Raw genomic sequence first — 11,774 nt, forward strand, 5'->3', positions numbered from 1 at the left:
TACTGGTTTAAGATAACAGAGATTTATTATCTTCCAGTTATGGAGGTCAGAAGTCTAAAACAGATCTCACTGAGTTCAAATCAAGGTGGTGGCAGGGCTACAGAGGCTCTAAGGGAAAATCTGTTTCCTTGCCTTTTCCAGTAGCATAGCATCTTCAAATCTTTCTTTGACTCTGACCATCCTGCCTCCCCTTTCACTTATAACAGCCCTGTGACTACATTGAGCCATCCAGATAATCTAAGATAATTCCCTGGACATGATTAGCAATCTTAATTCCATCTGTAACCTTAATCCACCCTTGCTATATAACATATACATGTGTAGGTTCTTGGGATTAGGATGCAGACATTGAGGGGCCATTATTCTGCCCACCGCAAATCCAAATGCCTGGTTGATCTTCAAATTCTATTAATTCTATGCTTCCCAGATGATCCTTCTATCCACTCTTCCATACTTCGTCTCGGTTTGTCTGGACATTGCAATCATCTTCTAACCAGTATCTTTACCTCTAACGTTGCCCTTCCTGATCCATCTCCCAAGTGTCAGAGTGTAGCAGATACTTTTATCGTCTGCAGCGTCTCTTCCCCTCACCCCCTTCTGATTGCCGTGTAGCCAGCCTAAGTAAGACAAGGGATGAATGGGCCAGGGAGCAGCTGTCAACCAATGGGAGACCTCAATCAGTACATAATGCCCAGCTTCCTGTCCTTTACAGGGACAATTCAGAGGTATATTCTACATGATTCTTGACGTGTTCCCAAAGATTGATCATCATTTGCCCACAGGGACAAACCAACTTTCTTCTTTGTTTCCTCTCTCCCCACTCCCTCACTACTGCTCCCTGGGATCACCTCCCAAATAAACTGTGTTCACCCAAGTCATTGTCTCAAGCCCTGATTTGTGGGGAAATCAAACTAAGATATAGAGTGATGTGTCTAACATGAAAATCTGATCCAGTCATCTTCCTTATTAAAAGACAGTCAGTGGGGCACCTGGCTGGCTCAGGCAGAGGAGCATGACCCTTGATCTCAGGGTTGTGAGTTTAAGCCCCACATTGGGTGTAGGGATTACTTTAAAAAAATCTAAAAAAATAAAGAGTCAAAAACTCCTGCCCTCAGATTAAAGTACCAACTTGCAGGTTGGTATTCAAAACCATATATACTCCAATTCACTTCTCCAATGTCATTGTCTTCTCCATCCATCTGTTCATCCTGCACACCAGCCACACCAGGTTCCAGCACACACTACCACAACCCCAAGCCCTCACTTGTGCTGAAAGCCCAGAGTTCTAGATCCTGCCCCCAGGTACCTCCAAATGAGCATCTCCTAGCAAACCTCAAACTCAACATGTCTAAAACTGAACTCACCTTCTCATGAAAGCACTCTTCTCTTTCCAAACTTCCTTTCAGTTTTCCTTTGCTTTGTCTGCTCCTTTGTCATCTTTCCCTGATTCTTATTCTTCCTCTGGTCTCATATACATGGGTGATCTCCAGGCTTTTGCTCTTGATTCTCTTTTTTCTCGATCTCAATGTTTTCCCTGGATAATTTAATCCATTTTTATTACATTATTTACTACCTACACATGCTGCTGATTCTTCTCTTTTTGTCACCAGGCTTGGCCTCTCTACTGAGCTCTAGACTCATGCCCAGCTGCCTGCTATCATGACTTCAGCTCAACATGTTCAAGACCCTCCCCTACCACTTGCTCTTTCTCCAATATCTCCTTTTTTATTTTTTATTTTTATTTATTGTTTTAAAGATTTCATTTATTCATTCATGAGAGAGGCAGAGATATAAGCAGAAGGAGAAGCAAACTCCCTTCGGGGAGGCTGACACAAGACTCAATCCCAGGACCCCGGGATCATGACCTGAGCCAAAGGCAGATGCTCAACCACTGAGCCACCCAGGTGCCCCTCAATATCTCCTTTTGTAGAATCACCTATTACCTTGAAATTCATAAACCTTCAATACTTTCTGTTCTGTCCACCTCCTTCAAATTCTGCCTGTATTACCTCATTTGTTCTCTCCTCCCTCAGACCCTCACCCTCTCTCCCCTGGAGTTTGCAATGGTTGTAACTGGTTTCCTTGACTTTGGTCTTACCTTCTCCCAATCCATCCTCCACTCAATAGTCAGAGAGGCCTTTCTAATGCTCAAATCTGGCCGGTTACTTCCCATTTGCAATAATAATACCCTACAGGAAAGGTCCACATTTCTTAGCATGACCTAATGCTTCTGCTCTGGGAGCTGCCCTCCTGAGCAGTCCCAGCTTCCCATTATGCTCCACATACTGTTCCCTCTGGTTGTAATGTCCTTCCTCTGTCACAACCCCATCAATCCCTTCTTAACTTGGAAACTTTCTTATCTTTTAAGCCCTCTCTTCTCAGAGGCCTTCCAGAGCAGTGTTCCTGGAGTGGAGCAATCCACACAGCATAGCCCTGTAACACTTATTTACTAATCTTTCTCCTTTATTAGACTTGAGTCCTTGAGGGCAGAAACCCTCTCTTAGTTATCTTTGCCCATCAGCCCTATGTCTGGCTCTTAGCAGGAATTTATTCAGTGCTTGCTCAACAAATGAACTAACAGACGTGCAGTTTCACACACAGCGAAATTCTCACCTACATAATGACACACACATAGCCACTGAATTCATGATCACACAGGCAGACACAGCCATCTTCATTCACACTGCTAGTCCCATGTGCAAGGAGTCTTCAATAGTCACGCACCTATGCCACCACTTACCTACAGCCAAATACTAGCATCTACCCCCACACCCACTTCCACGTCCACCAAGTCCTCATAGTCTCACTCACACAAACATGCCTAGTCACAAACACTCTTCACAATTGTACACACAAATTCTCACAGAGCCACATATACGCAGCCACACACACAGCTCCAAACACCTCGAGGGCACACTTCATCTCCACTTGTGAGCAAATGGTGTTGGTTTTCATTAATCTGCAGACTCTGTGTTTGCCAGTCTCTCTGGCTCCCCCTCTCCCTCTTCCCCACTCTCTCTCTCTTTCTGCTCGGAGGCAGGTGAGCGCATCAATTTTCTCCTCGTCTGTGGCAGTTAAATTAAATGGAATCGGCCTGATTGCTGAAAATCAAAGGGAAGGCTGATAAAGCAATTAAATCCCTCTAATTCCTCGTCCTGAAAGGTGCAGCGGCTCTGAAGCTAATTAACTTCATAATGAAAATCCTTCTTCACCCTTTTAGGCTCTTCTCCCCGGGTCTCCTCTTCTTCTCTCCTTCTGGGGAGAAGCTGGTTACTGAGGAAAAGCTGGATCAGCAGCATTAAGAGTCATAACCCTAGAGAGGTCTCAGAGGGCTCTCCACTATGCTCCAAATCCAGCATCCTCCTTCATCCCTTCCCCACACACCTGCCCATCCTCAACACCCAGCCTCCTTTCTCCTACACCCAGTTGCCCACTTACTTCTCAAAATTGCATTTTTAACATCCATCCCTACACCAAGCAACCAGTACGATGCCAACATCCCATCCTCCAACACCTAGCCGCACCTCCAGCAGCAGGGCTACCCCAACACTCAGGCCCACCTCAACAACCATCTCACCTCCAGCACCCACCCATTCCACCTCTAACACCCAGTCCTACCTCCATAGCTAGCCTTACCTCCCAACCACCTCTGTCTCTAACACCAGCTTACCCAACACCCAGCCCCACCTCCAACACCAGACTACCTCCAGTGCACAACCTGTAATTTTGAGCTCCTAATATTTTTAACTTTTTTCTTGCTTTTTAATTTCATTTTAATTTTTTAAAAATGTTTTTTCTTTTTTTTATATTTTTAAAATTTAAATTCAATTTGCCAACATATAACACCCAGTGCTCATCCCATTAAGTGCCCTCCTCAGTACCCATCACCCAGTTACCCCACTCCCCCCACCTACCTCCCCTTCTGCAATCCTTTGTTTCCCAGAGTTAGGAGTCTCTCATTGTTTGTCTTCCTCTCTAATTTTTCCCACTCATTTCCCCTCCTTTCCCTTACAGTCCCTTTCACTATTTCTTATATTCCACATATGAGTGAAACCATATGATGATTGTCCTTCTCCGATTGACTTATTTCACTCAGCATAATACCCTCCAGTTCCATCTACATCGAAGCAAATGGTGGATATTCATCTCTTTTGATGGCTGAGTAACATTCCATTGTATATATAGACCACATCTTCTTTATCCATTCATCTGTTGAAGGATATCGTGGCTCCTTCCACAGTTTGGCTATTGTGGACATTGCTGCTATGAACATTGGGATGCAGGTGTCCCGGTGTTTCACTACATCAGTATCTTTGGGGTAAATACCCAGTACTGAAATTGCTGGGTCATAGGGTAGTTGAGCTCCTAATATGTGTCCAGAACTATACCAGGCACTGGAGCTTTAGAGATGAATTTTTTAAAAGCCCTAAAATATCTCCTGATCTAGAAATAGAAACAGGCAGGCAAAAAGACAATCACCATATGAGCTAATAAGACCTTCCTAAAGAGAAGTCTATGATAGGGGCCCCTACGGGGCTCTGGCAGGCAGAGAAGGCTCCCAGATGAGAGACACTTGAGCTAAGTCATTAAGAGTTAGCTGGGCTGTCTGAATGGGATAGGGAGATGGTATCAACAAAAGGAGTATGTGCAAGGTTTGGAGGTGGGGCAGAGCAAGGGCTGACCAGGCATTGGGATTGGAAAGATAGCCACTGGGGCATCTAGGAGTCTTGGGAGAGGTGAGGCTGAGTAACTGGGCAAGGCCAGTTCACAAAGGGTTTTGAAGACCATAGCAAGGAGCCTTGGTTTCTTTAAAACAATGTCAGGAGCTAAAGGATTACATGGCAGATCAAATCAATGTCTGTTGGACTTGTCTTCTACTACCCCACACGTGGAAACAGGGCAGACATAGGGAGCCTGGATGCCTCACATACGGTATCCTTGGGCACACTGGCAGGAGATAGGTCTGGAAAATGGAGACCACAGGAGACATCCAGTCAAAACTTATCTAAGAAGGTAACAGAGCAAGTGTACTGCTTTGTCTTCCATGATTAGAGAGAGACAAGAGGCCCTAGTTCTTCAGCTGCCCCTCTTCTAGCTTTGCAATGCTGGCACTCTAATGTCCTCCATTCTTTACCCACTGGGAAGATCATCCACTCTCATGGCTTCAGATACCACCTCTCCATTGATGACTGTGAGCCCCACCAGGGAAGGGTGTTACCTGTCTCATTGACCATCACAACCCCAGGCTGATCTACCACAAATGCTCAATAAATATTTGTTGACTAATACATAGAAATGAACAATGACTTCCAAATCTGTAACCCCAAGCTCTAGACCCTTGTGTTCCACTGTCAACTAAACATTTCCACTTGGATAATTCCATCTCACACTCACTATGTCCAAACCCAAAACTCAGCCCTTCTGCCACCCCCTCCCCAATCCTGCTCCTCTTCCAAGTTTCCTATCTCAGTGAATGACATCCCCAGCCACACCAGTGACCAAGCCAAAGGCCTGGTGGCTCCTCCATCTCTTCCAGCCTCACCACATCAAACTGGTCCCAGTCATTCTGTCTTCCCAATGGTTTCCATCTCCCTTTTCCCACAGTAACATTCTAGTCATCACCTCACATTGCCTCTCTCAGACTACTGCACTGATTTCCTAACTGGTCTCCCTGTCTCCAATCCATCCTCCAGAATAATTGTTCTAAAATGGGAAATATGATCACACCATTCACCTGTTCATTACTCTCTAGGGTGGCTCTTCATTGCCCAAAGAACAAGGGCCAAAACCCTCAACCAGCCTCTGGAACCCCCAGGCTTCAGCCATAGCTCTCAAACATCCCAAATTCATGTTAGGGTGCCTTGACTCCTGCCCCCACCTCTGCTGGGGATGCCTTCTCCAGCACCCTCCCCCACAGCGTCCTCATCACCACATCATTCCCTTGGTAAAACTCCACTCATCTCTCGAGACTCTCTGCAATTTTCTTTAGAGACTCTTTTATTTCTGTTTTCCTTTGAGTTTTTTTGTGCCTTTTTGGCATTCTGGATTGAGCAAGTATTATTTTTGTAAGTAGAAAAGAAAAATGATTTTATTGCAGCTGAGAACGCCCCTGCCTATAATGTTTCTCCCCTGGCTTCCACACCCCTGCCCATAGAATTCAACCTCCTCAGGGCCTCACTGGGCCCTTGCTCCCACTCCCTAAAACACCAGCATCCTTATTTGTTTTCACACCTGTCTCCCTCAAGAGAGGGAAGCCCTTGAGGGCAAATTCTTGCTCATATTGATTAGCACAATACTTGGCAGGTCAAATGAGTGACATGATTATTGAATGAATGAATGAATGAATGACCAAATGACCTGGGAAGGAGCTCAGGATTTGATCCAACCACAGCATTCCATGGAGAGTAAGAGTGTTGGGAGCACTTGATCTAGGAGATGTGAAGAGCAGCCAGCATGCCCACCCCTGATTAGAGCCCTGTCACAGACTCAAGCACCCACCACTGCCACCAGCCAGGACTCCTATCTCCTTGCCATGAAGGGAAAGTGTAGTAATAGAACTTCCCAAATGGAGAAGACCACTCTAGGGGCCTAGGCCCCAGCCTTAGCCCAGCCCTGATCTCCACCATCATAGGCCCTCAGGGGAATGGCCAGAGGTACCAGTTGAAAAAAATGGTAGGCAGAGAGGAGCAGGGATGCAGAAGAAAGGCAAAGACCAGGAGAGTAGCAGAGGAAAGGTGGTACTCATGAAGACAAGGGGAAAAGACAGAGATAGAGAGAGACAGCAGCAGAGACACGGGAAGGGCAGATGGGCAGCAAGACCCCAAGCACAACCCAGGAACTTCGGAGCACACAAAGCTAACTCTGGGGTTGGGGCATAGGGCCCCAGGGGGGCGGGAGAGGAGAGCTGGTTCCTAGTCTCCTGCAGGTGCTCCTAGGCTGGCTTCCCACTGGTTTCCAGAGCTGGCGGGCACACCCAGCAGGGGGGAGATGAGCCTGCGACGTGAGTGATGGGCACTGATTGGGGCCCAGATTCGCGGCGCTTGGGGGGCTGGCACAGCTCCGAGACCAGGAGGAGGGGTGGACTGGGGCATTTGGGAGCCAGACCAGTGATCAGAAGCGGGTATCTCTCTGGAGAAGCCCCTGGATCTCTTCTTTGAGCACCCAGCAGAGTTCTGATGACCAAGGACTCAGGGCAACAGCCAGAGGACTTGAGAGGGGCGCTCTGCAGAGCCTTTGATTTGCAGAGAGTGCAGGATGGACCTGCTGGAGGAGTGGTCACAGGCAAGCAGGCAGAGGTATGTGGGTAGCCCCCGGAAGTGGCCAAGGAGTGCGTGCACACACACCATTCCACAGCCCAGTATGCACGCTTAGAACGCACCACTGTGAGGTGGCTGGATGGACATATTCAGCATCACTACTTGGGCACCTACTGTGTACCACAGCCTATCTGAACCATTCCCACACTAAACCACACCCACACAACTCCCCACAGATCAATCTAACATGCATCATGCTCTCCTCTATGGTCACACGTCATCACACCCTCACACCCTCATTGTCACGTCTCAGTCACTCACACTCCAACAAGTCCCAAGGCCCACTCAGACACCACACTCAGTGAGACTCGCTCAGTCACAAAGAGCCACCAATACTCATTCACTGCTCTCCCAGTTGTTCAAAGTGAAAGTTAGGCAATCCTCACAGACGTAACCCATCTCCCAAGGGATCTCACAGCCCCTCGCTCAGTTCCCACATTAGCAAGCAGGCATACATGTGTGCACATACGTGCAAGCACTCAAATTACCCAATTTGGCAAAAGATTGGGTATAACCCCAGAGATTAAGAGCTGGGTGTCTAGGTCTTGCTTTTGAAGAGAAAGAGACACTCTCAGGCTACTGTGAGACAAATCTATGGCCACCACCTGAGAGGACCCAAGGAGGTCAGCCTCGGGGCTGCTGCAGGTCCAGGTCTCTCAGGGACAGGCTTGTCCCCATTGACTCAGGCCTTGCCCACACTGTCTCCAGCCATCCTCCTGCACCCTGCCAGGGTCCGGTCCCCTTCAGTCCCTATAGTCACCCCCTCCCTGGCTCCCCTCCTGTCAGCTCATTCTCTTTCCATCTGCATCCCCTTCTCTTCCCCCTCTCCGACCCCCCCATCCCCGCCCCCCCCAGCCTCGGTGATAAAAGAGCCAGATTGGAGCGGGTGCCACGCAGCTTCATTCCCCACCATATGGGCCCAAAAGCCAAATCGTCAGCTAAGCGATTAAATCAAGTATGTCGAACAAAATGTTATGAACTGACATTATGGGTATATAATTTTATGCCATTTGTTGCCATCTGTTTATCCAAACAGCCCCCATTCCACACAGACACACAGACTCACACCTTCTCTCCTACCCCCCCAACCCATCAGGATCCCCCCACCCCCCTACAACCGGAGCCAAGGGTCAGGGACAGGAAGACATGTGCCTGAAAGTTGGAGAGATGGGGCCTTCAGGGTTCTTGGGGACCAGGAGGGATTGTGAGGCCAGGAGTCCCGGGGGGCTAAGGGATAGAATAGGGATCAGGCTCACTCACTGGCCTGAGGGGGACAAGGCCCTGGGGCAGCAGGAGATTAGGGAGCCAGGAGCCCTGGGTCTAAAGAATGTGACCAGAGCCCTGGTACAGGAACATGGACCAAAGCCAGGGGAGACTCACTGGCAAGCCTCCAGCCTGGCACGTGGCACATATGAGCAAGTGCGGATGTAGGGGCAGGCGTGAGAGCAGCAGCTGGGCACAGTGGTGGCCGTGGGCGCTTTCTCGCCCTCTGCCCCATGTCTGCCCTGGGGCCCGAGGCTCTCAGAGCCTGGTGGAGTGGGCTGGCTCCCCTTGAGACCGCAGACACAGACCAGGGGTCCCGAGGCTTAGGCTGGAGTTACTCATGTCTCCTCCTCAGCAGGAGGCCCCGGGGCAGGGCCTCATCAAGCCCAGAGGATGGAGAGCCCCCCTTCCCACAGCCCTTTAGAGCTCCTCAAGCAGCTTCAGAGTCTGGAATGGCCCCTCAAAACTAGGCCTGTGGTGTCTGTGAGCATAGGCTGTCCCTCCCAGTAAGGCCCATACTGTTTGGCCCCTGACCTGTGTCAGTGGCTGTGATCTCTCTGCTTGTCTCGCTTGTCCACCACCTCTGCTCAATCTCGCCTCTGCCATAGTGTCTCTGGGTGTCTCTCTCATCTCTCCTTCTTGTTCTGCCTGCCTCTGGCTCTGTTGGCCTTTGGCTCCCCTGCGAATGTAGGCTCAGACCTCAGGGATGCCCAACCAGAGAGGTACAGGTCAGAGTAGGGGTAAGGGCCTGGACAGGGACATAGCAGGGAAAAACACGGAGACCCCAGGGACTCCACAGAGGACAGTGAGATGATCCTGGGGGCAATGAAAGCCTCAGGGCTGTTCGGGAGCTAAAAGGAGAGTGGCCTGCGGGTCAAGAAGCATGAGGAAAGCCAGGGAATCCTCATGCCACCTATGCGGCTAACCCAGAGCGGCAGGAGGAGGAAGCCCTGCCCGAGGGTATGCTGGGCAGAGGGCAAGGAACTCTCCCAGGGTTTGTTAAAACACTACCCCAAACCCCCACACACGCACGCACAGGTCATATCCACACCCACGCATACACCCTCATAGCCACACACACATACAAACAGGGGGGCACAGTGATGCTTCCCACATAAGCAAACACCTCAAGGTCACTCACGCAAATAACATCACAACCAGGGACAGTGTTGCTGGCAAAGCAGTAGCTCTGCAGTTCACTGAGGGGCAGGCCAAGCATTCCTAGGCGCAGCCTCTTCCAGGGCTCTCCGGGACAAGCACACCGGGGGGCATCCCGAGCCTGGCTTCACAGTCCAAGGCCCCACACAGCATCACGCATCCAGCCGGCATTTGCTCCAGGTCCCCGTCCCTCTGGCAGGAGGAGACAAGTGAGCAACAGAAGCCCAAGAAGGGAGAAAGAAACATCCAGGAAGACTCAGGAGAAGACTGAGGCAGAGAGGAAGACAGGGAGAAGGAGATGAAGAAACAGAGAGAGGCAGAGACACCGGGGAGAGGACGGAAAGACAGAGACAAAGACAAAGAGAAGCAGGAGACTTGACCAAGAGGGAGAGAGCGGGCAGCAGAAGAGCGAGGGGACGCTGCGGGCGGCGGGTGGGAGGGGGCGCGAGGCCGCGGAGGGCCAGGGAGGCGCGTTGGTGGCGGCGGCGCTGAGGATGGAAAAGCTCATTTTGCTGGTAATTTACTCTCCTGCTTTTGGGCCGCTCCGCCTGCCGCTGCCGCCCGCCCGGGCTGCCTGTTCCAATATTAGATATAAACAAGTAAACTGTGTAATGGATCACATTAAGCAGGCCTTGCGTCTTGAGGCAGGATTTAATTTGCATGGCAGATTAGCTTGTCTTCCCAGCAAGGCACCCCGGGGCACCCCGAGCTGTAATAGGATCCCGCCTCTTAGAGCCCATTAAGGCAATTGAGAGCGCCTCTTAATCTCCCTCCCCGCCCTGCACCAGAATCCCCTCCTGCCGGACCCCCATCTTCCAACCCCCATTTAGGCCCCACCTCACCCTTAAAGCAGCAACTCCAAATCTCATGGGTTGCACCTTTTCCAACCTCAAAACTTTCTCTCTGCACACCCTAACTCTGCTTCAGAGACCTCCAACTGCCTTGAACCCCTTTTTTCCCATCTTCCCAAAGTGTCCCCAAACTCCAGGTCAGTGCTCTGACCCCAACTTTTCTATTTCCCACGTGGCTCCCCAAAACCCTCCACCAATCAGTTGGCTTTTTAGCTGAAGTCAGGTATTAGAGTATGTTCCATTCCTTTTTTCTTCAATTTTTCATTGAACGGCTTCTTATATCCTTAGTAATATTGTCATCAGCGCAGGATACAGAGCAGGACTGAGAATCTGTGTGAAGATTGATGTTCAAGGCACAATTTGGTTTCATACTGAGGCTGAGGTAAGTAGTTATAACGGCCCTCACTTGTGGGGTGATTTAAAGTTTATAAGTGTTATACCTATCAGGTCACAAATCCTCCTAGGAGCCCTTTTAAATCAGCCTCACTTTAGGATAAGGAAACTGAGGCTCAAGAGGAGAAATGGGTCAAACAGCTGCTCAGTGTCCCTTCCAGGACTTAAGCCAGGTCTTCCCAACCCTGGTGTAGCAGCAGCCTTTCTGGCCCATCAGTGCTGGGGTCAGCACGAGGCTCCAGAGAGGGACAGTGCAGTCTCCAGGTTAAGAACCATGCTAGGGTCGGTATCGGGGTCAGGACAGCCACGGATTTCCATCCCCTGCCTCAGCTCGGGACTGGGGTGGGTGGAGCCCGCACCATGGTCAATTTCCCCACTCATTGAACAGGACGTGCTCCTGCAGTGGAGTGACTGAATGCTTGTTAAGAGGACAAAGCGACCAAAGGCAAGGGGCATCAGACGCGAGAGATATTAGGAGTAGGCCTGGAGAAGAACTTGCAGTCTGTGGGAAGCTCAAGCAGGGCTCACTCGGCCTCGGCATGGGAGGCACCCTGAGCTGGATGGTGCCGTGTTGCGGAGGGGGGGCTCTGGAGCCTCCGGGCAGTGCGATGGGGCCCAGGGCGGGTGAGTATGAGGCCAGGCCAGTGGAGAAGGGTCAGCTCAGCCCTGTGGAGCTCACAAAGGGTCCTTGTTGTGGGTAATGGGACTCCCCTGGCAGCTTTATTTGCTGTCAGTGGCTTTTATTAAAGTCTCCAGTTTCAGACCCTCCAACCTCCAGCCATTGTGAGTGCTC

The sequence above is a fragment of the Canis lupus genome, chromosome 28 (assembly GCF_003254725.2).
Source record: "Canis lupus dingo isolate Sandy chromosome 28, ASM325472v2, whole genome shotgun sequence".
NCBI lineage: Eukaryota > Metazoa > Chordata > Mammalia > Carnivora > Canidae > Canis > Canis lupus.